We start from the raw sequence: 19,583 nt of genomic DNA, 5'->3' as shown, positions 1-19,583 counted from the left end.
ATGGCACACTCAAATTGCGTCCAGAGTCAATACATCGACCTCCAGTCGGTTTGTATCCAAGGGGATATTGCAGTATCGTGCACCATATGATCCTTCTCCTGTTAGTAGAATTTCGAATCCGACGCTAAAATGATAGTTAATTGTAACGTTCAGGGCCTTGTAATGACGATGGAACACTCAAATTGCGTCGAGATTCAATACATCGGCCTCCAGCGGACTTGTCTCGAAGGGGATATTGCTGTCTCGAGCACAGTATGAACTTCTACTGTGAGTAGATTTTCGAATCCGACGCTAAAATGATTGTTAATTTTAACGTTCAGGACCTCCTAATGACGATGGAACACTCAAATTGCGTCAAGAATCAATACATCGGCCTCCAGCCGACTTGTCTCCCAGGGTCTATTGCTGCCTCGGGCACCTTATGGTCGTTCTCTTGTAAGTCTAGATTTTCGAGTCCGACGCAAAAATTATAGTTAATTGTAACGTTCAGGGCCTTGTAATGACGATGGAACACTCAAATTGCGTCGAGATTCAATACATAGGCCTCCAGCCGACTTGTCTCCAAGGGTCTGTTGCTGCCTCGGGCACCTTATGGTCGTTCTCCTGTGAGCTTAGATTATCGAATCCGACGCAAAAATGATAGTTAATTGTAACGTTTAGGGCCTCCTAATGACGATGGGACACTCAAATTGAGTCGATATTCAATACATCGTCCTCCAGCCGACTTGTCTCCATGGGGATATTACTGCCTCCGGCCTCTTATGTTCACTCTCATGTGAGTCTAGATTATCGAATCCGACGCGAAACTGATTGTTAATTGTAACGTTCAGGGCTTCCTAATGACGATGGAACACTCAAATTGCGTCGAGATTCAATACATCGGCCTCCAGCCGACTTGTCTCCAAGGGGATATCGCTGCCTCGGGCACCATATGGTCCGTCTCCGGTGATTCTACGTTTTCGAATCCGACGCAAAAATCATAGTTAATTGTAACATTCAGGGCCTCCTATTGGCGATGGAACACTCAAATTGCGTCGAGATCCAATACATCGACCACCAGCCGACTTGTCTCCAAGGGGATATTACTGCATCGGGCACCTTATGGTCGTTCTCCTGTGAGTGTAGATTTTCGAATCCGACGAAAAACTGATAGTTAATTGTAACATTCAGGGCCTCCTAATGACGATGGAACACTCATTTTGCGTCGAGAGTCAATACATCTTCCTCCAGCCGACTTGTCTACAAGGGGATATTGCTGCCTCGGGCTCCATGTAGTCCGTCTCCTGTGAGTCTAGATTTTCGAATCCGACGCAAAAATGATAGTTTATTGTTACGTTCAGGGCCTTCTAATGTCGATGGAACACTCAAATTGCGTCGAGATACAATACATCGGCCTCCAGCCGACTTGTCTCCAAGGGGATATCGCTGCCTCGGGCACCACATGGTCCGTCTCCGGTGATTCTACGTTTTCGAATCCGACGCAAAAATCATAGTTAATTGTAACGTTCCGGGCCTCCTAATGACGATGGAACACTCAAATTGCGTCGAGATTCAATAAATCGTCCTGCAGCCGACTTGTCTCCAAGGGTCTATTGCTGCCTCGGGCACCTTATGGTCGTTCTCCTGAGAGTCTAGATTTTCGAATCCGACGCGAAACTGATAGTTAACTGTAACGTTCAGGGCCTCCTAATGATGATGGAACACTCAAATTGAGTCGAGATTCAATACATCGGCCTCCAGCCGACTTGTCTCCAAGGGACTGTTGCTGCCTCGGGCACCTTATGGTCGTTCTCCTGTGAGTTTAGATTATCGAATCCGACGAAAAAATGATAGTTAATTGTAACGTTTAGGGCCTCCTAATGACGATGGGACACTCAAATTGCGTCGAGATTCAATACATCGTCCTCCAGCCGACTTGTCTCCAAGAGTCTAATGCTGCCTCGGGCACCGTGTGGTCGTTCCCCTGTGAGTCAACATTTTAGAATCCGACGCAAAACTGATAGTTAATTGTAACGTTCAGGGACTCCTAAAGACGATGGAACACTCAAATTGCGTCGAGAGTCAATACATCTTCCTCCTGCCGACTTGTCTACAAGGGGATATTGCTGTCTCGGGCACCATATGATCCTTCTCCTGTGAGTCTAGATTTTCGAATCCGACGCAAAAATGATAGTTAATTGTAACGTTTAAGGCCTTGTAATGACGATGGAACACTCAAGTTGCGTCGAGATTCAATACATCGGCCTCCAGCCTACTTGTCTCCAAGAGTCTGTTGCTGCCTCGGGCACCTTATGGTCGTTCTCCTGTGAGTTTAGATTATCGAATCCGACGCAAAAATGATAGTTCATTGTAACGTTTGAGGCCTCCTAATGACGATGGGACACTCAAATTGCGTCGGGATTCAATACATCGTAATCCAGGCGACTTGTCTCCAAGGGTCTAATGCTGCCTCGGTCACCTTATGGTCGTTCTCTTGTAAGTCTACATTTTCGAAACCGACGCTAAAATAATAGTTAATTGTAACGTTCAGGGCCTCCTAATGACGATGGAACTCTCAAATTGCGTCGAGATTCATTACATCGTCCTCCAGCTGATTTGTCTCCAAGGGGATATTGCTGCCTCGGGCACCAAATGGTCCGTCTCCTGTGAGTCTGGATTTTCGAATCCGACGCAAAAATGATAGTTAACTGTAACGTTCAGGGCCTTCTAATGACGATGGAACACTCAAATTGCGTCGAGATTCAATACATCGGCCTCCAGCCGACTTGTCTCCAGGGGATATCGCTGCCTCGGGCACCACATGGTCCGTCTCCTTTGATTCTACGTTTTCGAATCCGACGCAAAACTCATAGTTAATTGTAACGTTCAGGGCCTCCTAATGACGATGGAGCACACAAATTGAGTCGAGATTCAATACATCGGCCTCCAGATGACTTGTCTCCAAGGGTCTGAAGCTGCCTCGGGCACCTTATGGTCGTTCTCCTGTGAGTCTATATTTTCGAATCCGACGCATAAATGGTAGTTATTTGTAACGTTCAGGGACTCCTAAAGACGATGGAACACTCAAATTGCGTAGAGAATCTATACATTGACCTCCAGTGGACTTGTATCCAAGGGGATATTGCAGTCTCGTGCACCATATGATCCTTCTCCTGGTAGTAGATTTTCGATTCCGACGCTAAAATGATAGTTAACTGTAACGTTCAGGGCCTCCTAATGCCGATGGAACACTCAAATTGCGTCGAGATTCAATACATCGGCCTCCAGCCGACTTGTCTCCAATGGTCTATTTCTGCCTCGGGCACCAAATGGTCGTTCTCCTGTGAGTCTAGATTTTCGAATGCGACGCAAAACTCATAGTTAATTGTAACGTTCAGGGCCTCCTATTGGCGATGGAACACTCAAATTGCGTCGAGATTCAATACATCGACCTCCAGTCGCCTTGTAGATATTGCAGTCTCGTGCACCATATGATCCTTCTCCTGTTACTAGATTTTCGAATACGACGCTAAAATGATAGTTAACTGTAACGTTCAGGGCCTCCTAATGCCGATGGAACACTCAAATTGCGTCGAGATTCAATACATCGGCCTCCAGCCGACTTGTCTCCAAGGGTCTACTGCTGCCTCGGGCACCAAATGGTCGTTCTCCTGTGAGTCTCGATTTTCGAATCCGACGCAAAACTCATAGTTAAATGTAACGTTCAGGGCCTCCTATTGGCGATGGAACACTCAAATTACGTCCAGATTCAATATATCGGCCTCCAGCCGACTTGTCTCCAAGGGTCTGTTGCTGCCTTGGGCACCTTATGGTCGTTCTCCTGTGAGATTAGATTATCGAATCCGACGCAAAAATTATAGTTAATTGTAACGTTTAGGGCCTCCTAATGACGATGGAACACTAAAATTGCGTCGAGATTCAATACATCGGCCTTCAGCCGACTTGTCTCCAAGGGTCTGTTGCTGCCTCGGGCACCTTATGTTCGTTCTCCTGTGAGTTTAGATTATCGAATCCGACGCAAAAATGATAGTTAATTGTAACGTTTAGTGCCTCCTAATGACGATGGGACACTCAAATTGCGTCGAGATTCAATACATCGTCCTCCAGCCGACTTGTCTCCATGGGGATATTACTGCCTCCGGCCTCTTATGTTCCCAGTCATGTGAGTCTAGATTTTCGAATCCGACGCAAAACTCATAGTTAATTGTACCATTCAGGGCCTTGTAATGACGATGGAACAGTCAAATTGCGTCGAGATTCAATACATCGTCCTCCAGCCGACTTGCCTCCAAGGGTCTATTGCTGCCTCGGGCACCTTATGGTCGTTCTCCTGTGAGTCTAGATTTTCGAATCCGACGCTAAAATGATAGTTAATTGCAACGTTCAGGGCCTTCTAATGACGATGGAACACTCAAATTGCGTCGAGATTCAATACATCGACCTCCAGCCGACTTGGCTCCAAGGGGATATCGCTGCCTCGGGCACCACATGGTCCGTCTCCGGTGATTCTACGTTTTCGAATCCGACGCAAAACTCATAGTTAATTGTAACGTTCAGGGCCTCCTATTGGCGATGGAACACTCAAATTGCGTCGAGATTCAATACATCGACCTCCAGCCGACTTGTCTCCAAGGGTCTATTGCTGCCTCGGGCACCTTATGGTCGTTCTCCTGTGAGTCTAAATTTTCGAATCCGACGCAAAAATGATAGTTAAATGTAACGTTCAGGGCCTTGTATTGACGATGGAACACTCAAATTGAGTCGAGATTCAATACATCTGCCTCCAGCCGACTTGTCTCCAATGGTCTGTTGCTGCCTCGGGCACCTTATGGTCGTTCTCTTGTAAGTCTAGATTTTCGTATCCGACGCAAAAATGATAGCTCATTATAACGTTCAGGGCGATCTAATGACGATGGAACACTCAAATTGCGTCGATATTCAACACATCGGCCTCCAGTCGATTTGTCTCCAAGGGGTATATTGCTGTCTCGGGCACCGTATGAACTTCTCCTGTGAGTAGATTTTCGAATCCGACGCTAAAATGATTGTTAATTGTAACGTTCAGGGCCTTCTAATGACGATGGAACACTCAAATTGCGTCGAGATACAATACATCGGCCTCCAGCCGACTTGTCTCCAAGGGGATATCGCTGCCTCGGGCACCACATGGTCCGTCTCCGGTGATTCTACGTTTTCGAATCCGACGCAAAAATCATAGTTAATTGTAACGTTCCGGGCCTCCTAATGACGATGGAACACTCAAATTGCGTCGAGATTCAATAAATCGTCCTGCAGCCGACTTGTCTCCAAGGGTCTATTGCTGCCTCGGGCACCTTATGGTCGTTCTCCTGTGAGTCTAGATTTTCGAATCCGACGCGAAACTGATAGTTAACTGTAACGTTCAGGGCCTCCTAATGCCGATGGAACACTCAAATTGCGTCGAGATTCAATACATCGGCCTCCAGCCGACTTGTCTCCAAGGGACTGTTGCTGCCTCGGGCACCTTATGGTCGTTCTCCTGTGAGTTTAGATTATCGAATCCGACGAAAAAATGATAGTTAATTGTAACGTTTAGGGCCTCCTAATGACGATGGGACACTCAAATTGCGTCGAGATTCAATACATCGTCCTCCAGCCGACTTGTCTCCAAGGGTCTAATGCTGCCTCGGGCACCGTGTGGTCGTTCCCCTGTGAGTCAACATTTTAGAATCCGTCGCAAAACTGATAGTTAATTGTAACGTTCAGGGACTCCTAAAGACGATGGAACACTCAAATTGCGTCGAGAGTCAATACATCTTCCTCCTGCCGACTTGTCTACAAGGGGATATTGCTGTCTCGGGCACCATATGATCCTTCTCCTGTGAGTCTAGATTTTCGAATCCGACGCAAAAATGATAGTTAATTGTAACGTTTAAGGCCTTGTAATGACGATGGAACACTCAAGTTGCGTCGAGATTCAATACATCGGCCTCCAGCCTACTTGTCTCCAAGAGTCTGTTGCTGCCTCGGGCACCTTATGGTCGTTCTCCTGTGAGTTTAGATTATCGAATCCGACACAAAAATGATAGTTTATTGTAACGTTTAGGGCCTCCTAATGACGATGGGACACTCAAATTGCGTCGGGATTCAATACATCGTAATCCAGGCGACTTGTCTCCAAGGGTCTAATGCTGTCTCGGTCACCTTATGGTCGTTCTCTTGTAAGTCTACATTTTCGAAACCGACGCAAAAATAATAGTTAATTGTAACGTTCAGGGCCTCCTAATGACGATGGAACTCTCAAATTGCGTCGAGATTCAATACATCGTCCTCCAGCTGATTTGTCTCCAAGGGGATATTGCTGCCTCGGGCACCAAATGGTCCGTCTCCTGTGAGTCTGGATTTTCGAATCCGACGCAAAAATGATAGTTAACTGTAACGTTCAGGGCCTTCTAATGACGATGGAACACTCAAATTGCGTCGAGATTCAATACATCGGCCTCCAGCCGACTTGTCTCCAGGGGATATCGCTGCCTCGGGCACCACATGGTCCGTCTCCTTTGATTCTGCGTTTTCGAATTCGACGCAAAACTCATAGTTAATTGTAACGTTCAGGGCCTCCTAATGACGATGGAGCACACAAATTGAGTCGAGATTCAATACATCGGCCTCCAGATGACTTGTCTCCAAGGGTCTGAAGCTGCCTCGGGCACCTTATGGTCGTTCTCCTGTGAGTCTATATTTTCGAATCCGACGCATAAACGGTAGTTATTTGTAACGTTCAGGGACTCCTAAAGACGATGGAACACTCAAATTGCGTAGAGAATCTATACATCGACCTCCAGTGGACTTGTATCCAAGGGGATATTGCAGTCTCATGCACCATATGATCCTTCTCCTGGTAGTAGATTTTCGATTCCGACGCTAAAATGATAGTTAACTGTAACGTTCAGGGCCTCCTAATGCCGATGGAACACTCAAATTGCGTCGAGATTCAATACATCGGCCTCCAGCCGACTTGTCTCCAAGGGGATATCGCTGCCTCGGGCACCACATGGTCCGTCTCCGGTGATTCTACGTTTTCGAATCCGACGCAAAAATCATAGTTAATTGTAACGTTCCGGGCCTCCTAATGACGATGGAACACTCAAATTGCGTCGAGATTCAATAAATCGTCCTGCAGCCGACTTGTCTCCAAGGGTCTATTGCTGCCTCGGGCACCTTATGGTCGTTCTCCTGTGAGTCTAGATTTTCGAATCCGACGCGAAACTGATAGTTAACTGTAACGTTCAGGGCCTCCTAATGCCGATGGAACACTCAAATTGCGTCGAGATTCAATACATCGGCCTCCAGCCGACTTGTCTCCAAGGGACTGTTGCTGCCTCGGGCACCTTATGGTCGTTCTCCTGTGAGTTTAGATTATCGAATCCGACGAAAAAATGATAGTTAATTGTAACGTTTAGGGCCTCCTAATGACGATGGGACACTCAAATTGCGTCGAGATTCAATACATCGTCCTCCAGCCGACTTGTCTCCAAGGGTCTAATGCTGCCTCGGGCACCGTGTGGTCGTTCCCCTGTGAGTCAACATTTTAGAATCCGTCGCAAAACTGATAGTTAATTGTAACGTTCAGGGACTCCTAAAGACGATGGAACACTCAAATTGCGTCGAGAGTCAATACATCTTCCTCCTGCCGACTTGTTTACAAGGGGATATTGCTGTCTCGGGCACCATATGATCCTTCTCCTGTGAGTCTAGATTTTCGAATCCGACGCAAAAATGATAGTTAATTGTAACGTTTAAGGCCTTGTAATGACGATGGAACACTCAAGTTGCGTCGAGATTCAATACATCGGCCTCCAGCCTACTTGTCTCCAAGAGTCTGTTGCTGCCTCGGGCACCTTATGGTCGTTCTCCTGTGAGTTTAGATTATCGAATCCGACACAAAAATGATAGTTTATTGTAACGTTTAGGGCCTCCTAATGACGATGGGACACTCAAATTGCGTCGGGATTCAATACATCGTAATCCAGGCGACTTGTCTCCAAGGGTCTAATGCTGTCTCGGTCACCTTATGGTCGTTCTCTTGTAAGTCTACATTTTCGAAACCGACGCAAAAATAATAGTTAATTGTAACGTTCAGGGCCTCCTAATGACGATGGAACTCTCAAATTGCGTCGAGATTCAATACATCGTCCTCCAGCTGATTTGTCTCCAAGGGGATATTGCTGCCTCGGGCACCAAATGGTCCGTCTCCTGTGAGTCTGGATTTTCGAATCCGACGCAAAAATGATAGTTAACTGTAACGTTCAGGGCCTTCTAATGACGATGGAACACTCAAATTGCGTCGAGATTCAATACATCGGCCTCCAGCCGACTTGTCTCCAGGGGATATCGCTGCCTCGGGCACCACATGGTCCGTCTCCTTTGATTCTGCGTTTTCGAATTCGACGCAAAACTCATAGTTAATTGTAACGTTCAGGGCCTCCTAATGACGATGGAGCACACAAATTGAGTCGAGATTCAATACATCGGCCTCCAGATGACTTGTCTCCAAGGGTCTGAAGCTGCCTCGGGCACCTTATGGTCGTTCTCCTGTGAGTCTATATTTTCGAATCCGACGCATAAATGGTAGTTATTTGTAACGTTCAGGGACTCCTAAAGACGATGGAACACTCAAATTGCGTAGAGAATCTACACATCGACCTCCAGTGGACTTCTATCCAAGGGGATATTGCAGTCTCATGCACCATATGATCCTTCTCCTGGTAGTAGATTTTCGATTCCGACGCTAAAATGATAGTTAACTGTAACGTTCAGGGCCTCCTAATGCCGATGGAACACTCAAATTGCGTCGAGATTCAATACATCGGCCTCCAGCCGACTTGTCTCCAATGGTCTATTTCTGCCTCGGGCACCAAATGGTCGTTCTCCTGGGAGTCTAGATTTTCGAATTCGACGCAAAACTCATAGTTAATTGTAACGTTCAGGGCCTCCTATTGGCGATGGAACACTCAAATTGCGTCGAGATTCAATACATCGACCTCCAGCCGACTTGTCTCCAAGGGTCTGTTGCTGCCTCGGGCACCTTATGGTCGTTCTCCGGTGAGTCTAGATTTTCGAATCCGACGCAAAAATGATAGTATGTTATAACGTTCAGGGCGACCTAATGACGATGTAACACTCAAATTGCGTCGATATTCAATACATCGGCCTCCAGTCGATTTGTCTCCAAGGGGTATATTGCTGTCTCGAGCACCGTATGAACTTCTCCTGTGAGTAGATTTTCGAATCCGACGCTAAAATGATTGTTAATTGTAACGTTCAGGGCCTCCTAATGACGATGGATCACTCAAATTGCGTCAAGAATCAATACATCGGTTTCCAGCCAACTTGTCTCCAAGGGTCTATTGCTGCCTCGGGCACCTTATGGTCGTTCTCCTGTGAGTCTAAATTTTCGAATCCGACGCATAAATGATAGTTAATTGTAACGTTCAGGGACTCCTAAAGACGATGGAACACTCAAATAGCGTCGAGAGTCAATACATCGACCTCCAGTCGACTTGTAGATATTGCAGTCACGTGCACCGTATGATCCTTCTCCAGTTAGTAGATTTTCGAATACGACGCTAAAATGATAGTTAACTGTAACGTTCAGGGCCTCCTAATGCCGATGGAACACTCAAATTGCGTCGAGATTCAATACATCGGCCTCCAGCCGACTTGTCTCCAAGGGTCTATTGCTGCCTCGGGCACCAAATGGTCGTTCTCCTGTGAGTCTCGATTTTCGAATCCGACGCAAAACTCATAGTTAAATGTAACGTTCAGGGCCTCCTATTGGCGATGGAACACTCAAATTACGTCCAGATTCAATACATCGGCCTCCAGCCGACTTGTCTCCAAGGGTCTGTTGCTGCCTTGGGCACCTTATGGTCGTTCTCCTGTGAGTTTAGATTATCGAATCCGACGCAAAAATTATAGTTAATTGTAACGTTTAGGGCCTCCTAATGACGATGGAACACTAAAATTGCGTCGAGATTCAATACATCGGCCTTCAGCCGACTTGTCTCCAAGGGTCTGTTGCTGCCTCGGGCACCTTATGTTCGTTCTCCTGTGAGTTTAGATTATCGAATCCGACGCAAAAATGATAGTTAATTGTAACGTTTAGGGCCTCCTAATGACGATGGGACACTCAAATTGCGTCGAGATTCAATACATCGTCCTCCAGCCGACTTGTCTCCATGGGGATATTACTGCCTCCGGCCTCTTATGTTCCCAGTCATGTGAGTCTAGATTTTCGAATCCGACGCGAAACTGATTGTGAATTGTAACGTTCAGGGCTTCCTAATGACGATGGAACACTCAAATTGCCTCGAGATTCAATACATCGGCATTCAGCCGATTTGTCTCCAAGGGTCTATTGCTGCCTCGGGCACCTTATGGTCGTTCTCCTGTGAGTCTAGATTTTCGAATCCGACGCAAAACTCATAGTTAATTGTACCATTCAGGGCCTTGTAATGACGATGGAACAGTCAAATTGCGTCGAGATTCAATACATCGTCCTCCAGCCGACTTGTCTCCAAGGGTCTATTGCTGCCTCGGGCACCTTATGGTCGTTCTCCTGTGAGTCTAGATTTTCGAATCCGACGCAAAAATGATAGTTAATTGCAACGTTCAGGGCCTTCTAATGACGATGGAACACTCAAATTGCGTCGAGATTCAATACATCGACCTCTAGCCGACTTGTCTCCAAGGGGATATCGCTGCCTCGGGCACCACATGGTCCGTCTCCGGTGATTCTACGTTTTCGAATCCGACGCAAAACTCATAGTTAATTGTAACGTTCAGGGCCTCCTATTGGCGATGGAACACTCAAATTGCGTCGAGATTCAATACATCGACCTCCAGCCGACTTGTCTCCAAGGGTCTTTTGCTGGCTCGGGCACCTTATGGTCGTTCTCTTGTAAGTCTAGATTTTCGTATCCGACGCAAAAATCATAGCTCATTATAACGTTCAGGGCGATCTAATGACGATGGAACACTCAAATTGCGTCGATATTCAATACATCGGCCTCCAGTCGATTTGTCTCCAAGGGGTATATTGCTGTCTCGGGCACCGTATGAACTTCTCCTGTGAGTAGATTTTCGAATCCGACGCTAAAATGATTGTTAATTGTAACGTTCAGGGCCTCCTAATGACGATGGAACACTCAAGTTGCGTCAAGAATCAATAAATCGGTTTCCAGCCGACTTGTCTCCAAGGGTCTATTGCTGCCTCGGGCACCTTATGGTCGTTCTCCTGTGAGTCTAGATTTTCGAATCCGACGCATAAATGATAAATAATTGTAACGTTCAGGGCCTCCTAATGCCGATGGACCACTCAAATTGCGTCGTGATTCAATACATCGGCCTCCAGCCGACTTGTCTCCAAGGGTCTGTTGCTGCCTCGGGCACCTCATGGTCGTTCTCCTGTGAGTTTAGATAATCGAATCCGACGCCAAAATGATAGTTAATTGTAACGTTTAGGGCCTCCTAAGTACGATGGGACACTCAAATTGCGTCGAGAGTCAATACATCGACCTCCAGTCGACTTGTATCCAAGGGGATATTGCAGTCACGTGCACCATATGATCCTTCTCCTGTTAGTTGATTTTCGAATCCGACGCTAAAATGATAGTTAACTGTAACGTTCAGGGCCTCCTAATGCCGATGGAACACTCAAATTGCGTCGAGATTCAATACATCGGCCTCCAGCCGACTTGTCTCCAAGGGTCTATTGCTGCCTCGGGCACCTTATGGTCGTTCTCTAGTAAGTCTAGATTTTCGAATCCGACGCAAAAATGATAAATAATTGTAACGTTCAGGGCCTCCTAATGCCGATGGAACACTCAAATTGCGTCGAGATTCAATACGTCGGCCACCAGCCGACTTGTCTCCAAGGGTCTGTTGCTGCCTCGGGCACCTCATGGTCGTTCTCCTGTGAGTTTAGATTATCGAATCCGACGCAAAAATGATAGTTAATTGTAACGTTTAGGGCCTCCTAAGTACGATGGGACACTCAAATTGCGTCGAGATTCAATACATCGTCCTCCAGCCGACTTGTCTCCTTGGGGATATTACTGCCTCCGGCCTCTTATGTTCGCTCTCATGTGAGTCTAGATTTTCGAATCCGACGCGAAACTGATTGTTAATTGTAACGTTCAGGGCTTCCTAATGACGATGGAGCACTCAAATTGCCTCGAGATTCAATACATCGGCAATCAGCCGATTTGTCTCCAAGGGTCTATTGCTGCCTCGGGCACCCTATGGTCGTTCCCCTGTGAGTCAACATTTTAGAATCCGACGCATAAATGATAGTTAATTGTAACGTTCAGGGACTCCTAAAGACGATGGAACCCTCAAATTGCGTCGAGAGTCAATACATCGACCTCCAGTCGACTTGTATCCAAGGGGATATTGCAGTCTCGGTCACAATATGCTCCTTCTCCTGTGAGTCTAGATTTTCGAATCCGACGCAAAAATGATAGTTAATTGTAACGTTCAGGGCCTCCTAATGCCGATGGAACACTCAAATTGCGTCGAGATTCAATACATTGTCCTCCAGCCGACTTTTCTCCAAGGGTCTTTTGCTGCCTCGGCCACCTTATGGTCGTTCTCCTGTGAGTCTAGATTCTCGAATCCGACGCAAAAATGATAGTTAATTGTAACGTTCAGGGCCTTGTAATGACCATGGAACACTCAAATTGCGTCGAGATTCAATACATCGGCCTCCAGCCGACTTGTCTCCTAGGGTCTGTTGCAGCCTCGGGCACCTTATGGTCGTTCTCCTGTGAGTTTAGATTATCGAATCCGACGCAAAAATGATAGTTAATTGTAACGTTCAGGGCCTCCTAATGACGATAGAAGACTCAAATTGCGTCGAGATTCAATACATCGTCCTCCAGCCGATTTGTCTCCAAGGGGATATTGCTGCCTCGGGCACCAAATGGTCCGTCTGCTGTGAGTCTAGATTTTCGAATCCGACCAAAAACTGATAGTTAATTGTAACATTCAGGGCCTCCTAATGACGATGGAACACTCAAATTGCGTCGCGATCCAATACATCGTCCTCCAGCCGACTTGTCTCTAATGGGATATTACTGCCTCCGGCCTCTTATGTTCGCTCTCATGTGAGTCTAGATTTTCGAATCCGACGCGAAACTGATTGGTAATTGTAACGTTCAGGGCCTCCTAATGACTATGGAACACTCAAATTGCGTCGAGATTCAATACATCGACCTCCAGTCGCCTTGTATCCAAGGGGATATTGCAGTCTCGTGCACCATATGATCCTTCTCCTGTTAGTAGATTATCGAATCCGACGCTAAAATGATAGTTAACTGTAAGGTTCAGGGCCTCCTAGTGCCCATGGAACACTCAAATTGCGTCGAGATTCAATACATCGGCCTCCAGCCGACTTGTCTCCAAGGGGATATTGCTGCCTCGGGCACCTTATGGTCGTTCTCTTGTAAGTCTAGATTTTCGAATCCGACGCAAAAATGATAGTTAATTGTAACGTTCAGGGCCTCCTAATGACGAAGGAACTCTCAAATTGCGTCGAGATTCAATACATCGTATTCCAGCCGACTTGTCTCCAAGGGTCTATTGCTGCCTCGGGTACCGTATGGTCGTTCTCCTGTGAGTCTAGATTTTAGAATCCGACGCAAAAATGATAGTTAATTGTAACGTTCAGGGCCTCCTAATGACGATGGAACACTGAAATTGCGTAAAGAATCAATACTTCGGTTTCCAGCCGACTTGTCTCCAAGGGTCTATTGCTGCCTCGAGCACCGTATGAACTTCTCCTGTGAGTAGATTTTCGAATCCGACGCATAAATGATAGTTAATTGTAACGTTCAGGGCCACCTAATGACGATGGAACACTCAAATTGAGTCGACAGTCAATACATCGACCTCCAGTCGACTTGTATCCAAGGGGATACTGCAGTCTCGTGCACCATATGATCCTTCTCCTGTTAGTAGATTTTCGAATCCGACGGTAAAATGATAGTGAATAGTAACGTTCAGCGCCTCCTGATGACGATAGAACTCTCAAATTGCGTCGAGATTCAATACATCGGCCTACAGCCGACTTGTCTCCAAGGGTCTGTTGCTGCCTCGGGCACCTTATGGTCGTTCTCCTGTGAGTTTAGATTATCGAATCCGACGCAAAAAGGATAGTTAATTGTAACGTTTAGGGCCTCCTTATGACGATGGGACACTCAAATTGCGTCGAGATTCAATACATCGTCCTCCAGCCGACTTGTCTCCAAGGGGATATTGCTGTCTCGGGCACAATATGATCCTTCTCCTGTGAGTCTAGATTTTCGAATCCGACGCATAAATGATAGTGAATAGTAACGTTCAGCGCCTCCTGATGACGATAGAACTCTCAAATTGCGTCGAGATTCGATACATCGTCCTCCAGCTTATTTGTCTCCAAGGCGATATTGCTGCCTCGGGCACCAAATGCTCCGTCTCCTGTGAGTCTGGATTTTTGAATCCGACCCAAAAATGATAGTTTATTGTAACGTTCAGGGCCTTGTAATGACGATGGAGCACTCAAATTGCGTCGAGATTCAATACATCGGCCTCCAGCCGACGTGTCTCCAAGGGTCTATTGCTGCCTCGGGCACCTTATGGTCGTTCTCCTGTGAGTTTAGATTTTCGAATCCGACGCAAAAATGATAGTTAATTGTAACGTTTAGGGCCTCCTAATGACGATGGAACACTCAAATTGCGTCGCTATTCAATACATCGGCCTCCAGTCGATTTGTCTCCAAGGGGTATACTGCTGTCTCGAGCACCGTATGAACTTCTCCTGTGAGTAGATATTCGAATCCGACGCGAAACTGATAGTTAATTGTAATGTTTAGGGCCTCATAATGACGATGGAACACTCAAATTGCGTCGAGATTCAATACATCGGCCTCCAGCTGATTTGTCTCCAAGGGGATATTGCTGCCTCGGGCACCAAGTGGTCCGTCTCCTGTGAGTCTGGATTTTTGAATCCGACGCGAAACTGATAGTTAATTGTAACGTTCAGGGCCTCCTAATGACGATGGAACACTCAAATTGCGTCGCGATCCAATACATCGTCCTCCAGCCGACTTGTCTCCAAGGGTCTAATGCTGCCTCGGGCACCATATGGTCCTTCTCTTGTAAGTCTAGATTTTCGAATCCGACGCAAAAATGATAGTTAATTGTAACGTTCAGGGCCTCCGAATGACGATGGAACACTCAAATTGCGTCAAGAATCAATACATCGGTTTCCAGCCGACTTGTCTCCAAGGGTCAATTGCTGCCTCGAGCACCGTATGAACTTCTTCTCGTGTGTGTAGATTTTCGAATCCGACGCATAAATGATAGTTAATTGTAACGTTCAGGGCCACCTAATGACGATGGAACACTCAAATTGAGTCGAGAGTCAATACATCGACCTCCAGTCGACTTGTATCCAAGGGGATATTGCAGTCTCGTGCACCATATGATCCTTCTCCTGTTAGTAGATTTTCGAATCCGACGCTAAAATGATAGTTAACTGTAACGTTCAGGGCCTCCTAATGACGATGGAACACTCAAATTGCGTCGAGATTCAATACATCGGCCTCCAGCGGACTTGTCTCGAAGGGGATATTGCTGTCTCGGGCACCATATGATCCTTCTCCTGTGAGTCTAGATTTTCGAATCCGACGAAAAACTGATAGTTAGTTGTAACATTCAGGGCCTCCTAATGACAATGGAACACTGAAATTGCGTCGCGATCCAATACATCGTCCTCCAGCCGACTTGTCTCCAAGGGTCTAATGCTGCCTCGGGCACCTTATGGTCGTTCTCTTGTAAGTCTAGATTTTCGAATCCGACGCAAAAATGATAGTTAATTGTAACGTTCAGGGCCTCCTAATGACGATGGAACTCTCAAATTGCGTCGAGATTCAATACATCGTCCTCCAGCCGACTTGTCTCCAAGGGTCTATTGCTGCCTCGTCCACCTTATGGTCGTTCTCCTGTGAGTCTAGATTTTCGAATCCGACGCAAAAATGATAGTTAATTGTAACGTTCAGGGCCTTCTAATGACGATGGAACACTCAAATTGCGACGAGATTCAATACATCGGCCTCCAGCTGACTTGTCTCCAAGGGTCTAATGCTGCCTCGGGCACCACATGGTCCTTCTCCTGTGAGTCTAGATTTTCGAATCCGACGCATAAATGATAGTTAATTGTAACGTTCAGGGACTCCTAAAGACGATGGAACACTCAAATTGCGTCGAGATTCAATAAATCGGCCTCCATCCGACTTATCTCCAAGGGGATATTGCTGTCTCGGGCACAATACGATCCTTCTCCTGTGAGTCTAGATTTTCGAATCCGACGCAAAAATGATAGTGAATTGTAACGTTCAGCGCCTCCTACTGACGATAGAAGACTCAAATTGCGTCGAGATTCAATACATCGTCCTCCAGCCGATTTGTCTCCAAGGGGATATTGCTGCTTCGGGCACCAAATGGTCCGTCTGCTGTGAGTCTAGATTTTCTAATCCGTCGAAAAACTGATAGTTAATTGTAACATTCAGGGCGACCTAATGACGATGGAACACTCAAATTGCGTCAAGAATCAATACATCGGTTTCCAGCCGACTTGTCTCCAAGGGTCTATTGCTGCCTCGGGAACCTTATGGTCGTTCTCCTGTGAGTTTAGATTTTCGAATCCGACGCGAAACTGATAGTTAGTTGCAAGTTTTAGGGCCTCCTAATGACGATGGAAAACTCAAATTGCGTCGAGATTCAATACATCGGCCTCCAGCGGACTTGTCTCCAAGGGGATATTGCTGTCTCGAGCACCGTATGAACTTCTCCTGTGAGTAGATTTTCGAATCCGACGCATAAATGATAGTTAATTGTAACGTTCAGGGCCTTCTAATGACGATGGAACACTCAAATTGCGTCGAGATTCAATACATCGGCCTCCAACCGACTTGTCTCCAAGGGTCAATAGCTGCCTCGGGCACCGAATGGTCGTTTCCCTGTGAGTCAACATTTTAGAATCCGACGCAAAACTGATAGTTAAATGTAATGCCCAGGGCCTCTTAATGACGATGGAACACTCAAATTGCGTCGAGAGTCAATACATCTTCCTCCAGCCGACTTGTCTACAAGGGGATATTGCTGCCTCGGGCTCCATGTGGTCCGTCTCCTGTGAGTCCAGATTTTCGAATCCGACGCGAAACTGATAGTTAATTGTAAGGTTCAGGGCCGCCTAATGATGATAGAACACTCAAATTGCGTAGAGATTCAATACATAGGCCTCCAGCGGATTTGTCTCCAAGGGGATATTGCTGTCTCGGGCACCATATGATCCTTCTCCTGTGAATCTAGATTTTCGAATCCGACCCAAAAATGATAGTGAATAGTAACGTTCAGCGCCTCCTGATGACGATAGAACTCTCAAATTGCGTCGAGATTCGATACATCGTCCTCCAGCTTATTTTTCTCCAAGGGGATATTGCTGCCTCGGGCACCAAATGGTCCGTCTCCTGTGAGTCTGGATTTTTGAATCCGACCTAAAAATGATAGTTAATTGTAACGTTCAGGGCCTTGTAATGACGATGGAACACTCAAATTGCGTCGATATTCAATACATCGGCCTCCAGTCGATTTGTTTCCAAGGGGTATATTGCTGTCTCGAGCACCGTATGAACTTCACCTGTGAGTAGATTTTCGAATCCGACGCGAAACTGATAGTTAATTGTAAGGTTTAGGGCCTCCTAATGACGATGGAACACTCAAATTGCGTCGAGATTCAATACATCGGCCTCCAGCCAACTTGTATCCAAGGGGCTATTTTAGTCTCGTGCACCATATGATCCTTCTCCTGTTAGTAGATTTTCGAATCCGACGCTAAAATGATAGTTAACTGTAACGTTCAGGGCCACCTAATGCCGATGGAACACTCAAATTGCATCGAGATTCAATACATCGGCCTCCAGCCGACTTGTCTCCAAGGGGATATTGCTGCCTCGGGCACCTTATGGTCGTTCTCCTGTGAGTTTAGATTATCGAATCCGACGCAAAAATGATAGTTAATTGTAACGTTTAGGGCCTCCTAATGATGATGGAACACTCAAATTGCGTCGAGAATCAATACATCGGCCTCTAGCCGACTTGTCTCCAAGGGTCTATTGCTGCCTCGGGCAACTTATGGTCGTTCTCCTGTGAGTTTAGATTATCGAATCCGACGCAAAAATGATAGTTAATTGTAACGTTTAGGGCCTTGTAATGACGATGGAACACTCAAATTGCGTCGAGATTCAATACATCGGCCTCCAGCCGACTTGTCACCAAGGGTGTGTTGCTGCCTCGGGCACCTTATGGTCGTTCTCCTGTGAGTTTAGATTATCGAATCCGACGCAAAAATGATAGTTAATTGTAACGTTCAGGGACTCCTAAAAACGATGGAACACTCAAATTGCGTCGATATTCAATACATCGGCCTCCAGTCGATTTGTCTCCAAGGGTTATATTGCTGTCTCGAGCACCGTATGAACTTCTCCTGTGAGTAGATTTTCGAATCCGACGCTAAAATGATAGTTAATTGTAACGTTCAGGGCCTCCTAATGCCGATGGAACACTCAAATTGCGTCGAGATTCAATACATCGGCCTCCAGCCGACTTGTCTCCAAGGGTCTATTGCTGCCTCGGGCACCTTATGATCGTTCTCCTGTGAGTCTAGATTTTCGAATCCGACGCAAAAATGATAGTTTATTGTAACGTTCAGGGCCTTCTAATGACGATGGAACACTCAAATTGCGTCGAGATTCAATACATCGGCCTCCAACCGACGTGTCTCCAAGGGTCCATTGCTGCCTCGGGCACCTTATGGTCGTTCTCCTGTGAGTTTAGATTATCGAATCCGACGCAAAAATGATAGTTAATTGTAACGTTCAGGGCCTCCTAAAGCCGATGGAACACTCAAATTCCGACGAGATTCAATACATCGGCCTCCAGCCGACTTGTCTCCAAGGGTCTATTGCTGCAACGGGCACCTTATGGTCGTTCTCCTGTGAGTCTAGATTTTCGAATCCGACGCAAAAATAATAGTTAATTGTAACGTTCAGGGCCTTGTAATGACGATGGAACACTCAAATTGCGTCGAGATTCAATACATCATACTCCAGCCGACTTGTCTCCAAGGATCTATTGCTGCCTCGGGCACCTTATGGTGGTTCTCCTGTGAGACTAGATTTTCGAATCCGACGCGAAACTGATGGTTAATTGTAAGGTTCAGGGCCTCCTAATGATGATGGAACACTCAAATTGCGTCGCGATCCAATACATCGACCTCCAGCCGACTTGTCTCCAAGGGTCTACTGCTGCCTCGGGCACCTTATGGTCGTTCTCCTGTGAGTCTAGATTTTCGAATCCGACGCAAAAATGATAGTTAATTGTAACGTTCAGGGCCTTGTAATGACGATGGAACACTCAAATTGCGTCGAGATTCAATACATCGGCCTCCAGCCGACTTGTCTCCAAGGGGATATTGCTGCCTCGGGCACCTTATGGTCGTT

The sequence above is a fragment of the Schistocerca americana genome, unplaced genomic scaffold, assembly GCF_021461395.2.
Source record: "Schistocerca americana isolate TAMUIC-IGC-003095 unplaced genomic scaffold, iqSchAmer2.1 HiC_scaffold_45, whole genome shotgun sequence".
NCBI classification, from domain to species: domain Eukaryota; kingdom Metazoa; phylum Arthropoda; class Insecta; order Orthoptera; family Acrididae; genus Schistocerca; species Schistocerca americana.
Note: the sequence above shows the minus strand (reverse complement) of the source record.